Source organism: Mytilus galloprovincialis, chromosome 14 (assembly GCF_965363235.1).
Source record: "Mytilus galloprovincialis chromosome 14, xbMytGall1.hap1.1, whole genome shotgun sequence".
Taxonomy (NCBI): Eukaryota; Metazoa; Mollusca; class Bivalvia; order Mytilida; family Mytilidae; genus Mytilus; species Mytilus galloprovincialis.
In genome coordinates, this window is record NC_134851.1 from 59,122,716 (window position 1) to 59,127,914 (window position 5,199).

The following is a 5,199-nucleotide window of genomic DNA, read 5'->3' on the forward strand; positions in this document are numbered from 1 at the left end:
AAATGTCTCCCTAGTTATTACGGTGTCCAGTGTAAACAACCATGCAACTGTTCATCTGACGAGACGTGTCACCCTCTACACGGCTGCATCTGTAAAAATTTAAAAAAATGTGCACAAAGTAAGTTCTATTCGACGAATGATTTTACTGTGAAAGCGTTGAGCTCGTAAGTGTTTTGAGGTAGCTAATATTTTTGATTTTTGAAAATTTTACCTAAAATTTGTAATCGATGTTCGAACAATTGATGGACGCATTCTATTCTGTTTATAGGGTTATACCATTTTTGAAACGCTATAGTCCTGCAACAACTCTGTAATGAAAACGACAGAGTCGCATAATTTACATTTCAAAGTATCTTTCTTTATTAGCAGGTACATTTATTTGACAATAGGTTCAATTTCTTTAAATATAAAAATAAAGATTAAATAAAGTGCACATCAATATGGCCGTCACATTTAAAGACGTCATCTTCGAAAATACCTTTGATTTTTTTATAATATTGCAGTAATACAAACCAGCCAAAATTGTACATATACACTTGAAAAGAATTTCATGGGTTTTTTTTATAAACAATTACTCATATAAAATACATTTATTCGTCAAACGGAAATACTTAATAACATTAATATTGTTCAAAACGGCCGAATAGGAAAGTATTGAAACACAATATGAGTGAACTTGATTCGTATTGTTCATCATATCAAAGAGAGAATGTCATAAACAATATGCAATGAAGAATTGGTAAAATGTATATATATTCATTTCTACAAGGTTTATCCAATTTCTCATTTTTGCTTGTTTATTATAGGAAATGCATTTACGAGTTGTTAAGCAATGTTTGCATGTAAATGTTTTTTGATTACACACATGGTGCTGTTAAAACTTCTTATCATACGTTAAATTAGAGTATCTGATCCAACTACTCCATGTTGTTCATGTTTTGTTTTACTTTACTCCTATTTGCATGTTTATACAACTTATTCAACTGACTTTAAATGTACAACTTAATATTCAATTTGCGGATTTTAGAAGATTTTTTACAATGAAAATAATTTCTATTATGACTCAAAATGTCATAAAAATCAAAATTCCATCGAAATTACTTATTTGTTGAATATGGATAGGTTTACTTTTAAATTAAGAAAAAATTTTGCTGGACCATGACATAGAGCGTAAGGTTGAAACATTAATAGAAACTAATCCCTTTTTACATGTTACATGTGTCTTGAGAAGTAAACGCACTATGCATGGTATTATGTTTGATTGTTTGCCCAATTTCTTATTTTAAATGGAAATATTTATGTTACATTTTAGACAATTTATCGATCGAAAACTGACAAAATGTTGCCCTAATTATTATCAAGTGGATACAAAAAAATGTCAATCTAAATACGACAGAGGTAATTGTCATTAATTATCAAAATATCAAATCCAACTGACCATTGCTTTACAACCTTACACATTTTCCTATCAAACATTGATTACATACATGCCTTGTTAAATTCTAAATGTATTTTATCATGTTTATGTCTTTTCTGCATTTAGCTGAATCGTATGGATTGATTGAATGTACAGTCAATTGTTCATCTTGGCATCAGCTGGAAAGATGTTCAGTCCGATGTACTGGTTCTCCATTCCAGCTTCGTGAAACCGAAAACGATTGCGAGTGTGTTTTCACGCATGAATCAAATGAAATAAACATATATAGTAAATCTGAAAAAGTAAGTTTAATTTGACTGAATCACAGTTAACTACAGATTCCATAGTGAGTTGCAAATGAAGATGACATTTAGTAATAAAACATGAAATACACTTTCGTTTCATAAAAAGAACATAAGTTGGTCACCTTGACATCATATGAGCTCACTTTGGGATTATGTCTTTATATCTCAAGATTTTGTCTTGCCTTTACGAACTAAGATGACGATAATTAGAAGATTAAAAACTCCTATTGATAATTTGATATTTAGTTTATTCAAGACTTTCAATTTGGCTACTACGAAGACATAACAAATGTCTAAATTGGTCTCACGATCGAAAACAAATCAAGTGAGATCAATATTTTTCGATGTAGTTTGTTTGAGACTCAATTTTGACTTATGCATGTTATGGTAGTATACACAACTGTTATGATAGGTACTTGAAAGCAATATGGGTACACACAAGTTAGATAAATCAAATATATTGCAAGCTAATATCATAATCATATAACAGGAGCAAAAATCTGAAATAAAAAAATGAAAGACGAAACTCTGACAAACAATAATAAGCATGAAGTAAGACAAGTGAAAACAGAAAATTTAGAGTAGCGTCAACATAATTTTGTCAAAAAGGTGGATGCCTAAATCATCTGCAATGCTTACATCGACAGAGCTAACGTATTAATAAATCTAATACGTATGCAGATTGTAAGTGTCATATTGTCATCACGAACTACCCTTAATGACAAAGACATCAGCATATAATTATTTTCATTTTCATTTAAAACTTTCATTTTCTATGCAAATTCTATGGGGTATTGGTGTCTTTGGAGTGATCTTATTGTCGTTACCACAATGTCCTCCACATTGTCGTTAATGATGCCTACCTAATCAGACTTCTCACTTGTTTGTACTTACATCAGTAACAAGCCGGATCTGTTTTTTTTATACCGGAGCACTTGTTATCTTCCCTGGTCTTGGTAGGGTTTGTTTTGCTACAAATGTAAGTCCTTAGTTTTCTGTGTTGTGTCATTGTGGTCGTGTATACTGTATTGGTTTCTTTGGTCGATTGTTGTTTTTGGCAATGGCTTGGTCGGTGTGTTATCGACTTATGACCTATAGTTATTAGAGTTAGAATGTTCCTTTGGTATCTTGGTTGCTCAACTTAAATTTTCGATGTAAGTTTTGTGGACTTTGTTTCGAACTCGTAAGCGTCTTTTCTGTACTGCTAGGAGTCATGTATAAACACCCCCCAACGTCCTGTCTTTTCTCATAAGATGTATTCTTCTTCATAACGATCTGATGAGTAAAGAATGTTTCTACTGATTTTAATAGAAAGCTCTTACTCTGTAACCTCTTACCACTGCCATAGGTTAGGTTGAGGGTAAGGGTTAAGAGCCAGCAAACATGTTTAACAACGCCGAATTTTTTATGTGTCTGTCCCAATTCAGGCGCCTGCAATTCAGTGGTTGTTGTGTGTTGCTGTAAATCAAATTTGGTATTCGTTAATTGTTTTGTAAATCAATTAGTTTTCTCGTTTGAACTGTTTCACATTTGTCATTTCGTGGCCTTTTATAGCTGACTATTTGGTATTGGTTTTGCTCATGGTTGAAAACAGTATGGTGACCTATTGTTTTTCAACTTATACATATATGTAATTTTGTCTCTGATGGAGCGTTGTCTCATTGGCAATGATACCCCGTCTTCTTTTTGTAATATCATAAGTCGAAAATTATATTTGTAATATTTAGGTGGATGGAATGTTCATTTAAATCGCACATTTGTTATTTAATGTAAAGAAATAACATACAACTATCATACAATCATGGTTAAACCAACATTTTTTATTGGAAAATGTATGTACCAAGTTTGAAATATGACAGTTTGTTTCCAGTCGTTTCGTACGTTTATATGGTCGAAAGCTTTTTTTTAGTTTTTACTTGACATCCGTTTTTCGATTTTTTGTTATTTTTATCCGATACATGTGATATGTGTGAACTGTATTCAAGAATGCAGAAACCTCATTTACTGTTTTCGAAGAACCTTTATGGTTGATTGTGATAATAACATGAATTTGAATTAAAAAACCTCGTTTCATGTCCCAACGTGTCCAGACTTGTATGGAGCATATCATGTGATGCCCGATTCTTTTAATCATTTCATAAGATCATGCAATACATGGAGACCTCCTGATGATACAGAACTTGACATATTGTATAAAACGTGTATAGGTTGTTGCCCTATACATATATTGTTTTTAAGTTGCCGACGCATCGAAATATATCCAACATCTGGATGTTTATTCTCTTTTACATAATGCATATAATTTCTTGTTGGCGCCCGTCCGTTTTTGATTATAGTGTCATTGTGTTCATTCGACCATGGAACAAAATAATAGTATATTACGATCAAAGTGAATATAGGTCTATCTTTACAAGATTCACCAAAATTAGAAAAAATAAGATATTCATACTACATTATAAACATTGTTCAGACGTATGATTTAAGATTGTGTATTCTTTTGAAACCGTGTTGCATTCATATATTGTCAGTGTATTTCTTATATATAGGAGGGTGCGGATTTTAGTCCAGTGCTGTTATATTGTATTGTCGTCAGTTTTGCAACACTGATGATATGGTTGACCGAACTCTTCTTCAAAATCAAAGCACGGTTATGTGGAAGAAAGACAAGCATAGCTTGTGTCGAAAATGATGAAAAAGCATCCATGTTTCCAAACATTTTACGATTGAAAACTTGGGTTCATAGCACACGACGGCATAACATCAGAATTCGGAGCGACAATTATTGTGAACCCTGGGAAGTTACAAGTAATGTTTGAACAATAAAAAAGAAAATTGACAACATATGTTAATACTTAATTCTTCATGCCATTGAATGACAAAAATTATGATGATCATTGGCCCTCCGTTATTTATTTAATATATCAATGATTTACCACTGAAAGTAAAAAATGCATTTATAGATTATTATGCAGATGATTCTACATAACATAGTAAAGATAATGATGTACTTCAGTTTTGTATATATGACAAATAAGGCCACAGGTTTTCTTGTTTTGTATTCACACTCTGGCCGAAGTAGCTCGTGCCTTATTTGGTGAGCCGTAATGGAATAGCTATTTAAATGTCGTGATATTCACGATAATAAGCGACAACTTGTGGTATGAGTGCCATTGAGACAACTCTCCATTCAAATCACAATGTATAAAAAGTTAGCAATGTCTAGAAATACCAATTAATTGACAATGAAAGGTAAAAACTCATACAGGACTAATAAGTTTGTATAAAGTTAAATCACAAAACTACTGAACTCCGCGGATGATTCAAAACGGAAAGTCCCTAATCAAATGGCAAATCAAAGGATAAAACACATCAAACGAAAGGACAACGCCAGACGCAAATTTTCTGTACATAAAACTTACTATTGGCGCTATAATCAAAGGGAAAGTCGGCGTTTTTTTACTTATCTTCTAAATATGT

General features: G+C 32.1%; 1 long non-coding RNA gene across 1 annotated transcript; it reads left to right on the top strand.

Moving 5' to 3' along the window:
- The first annotated feature begins 1,300 nt into the window (after positions 1–1,300).
- Positions 1,301–4,563, top strand: LOC143058046 (uncharacterized). Its single transcript, XR_012972923.1, has 3 exons — positions 1,301–1,398; positions 1,544–1,719; positions 4,269–4,563. It is a non-coding gene; the product is annotated as an uncharacterized LOC143058046 (long non-coding RNA).
- Positions 4,564–5,199: the final 636 nt, after the last annotated feature.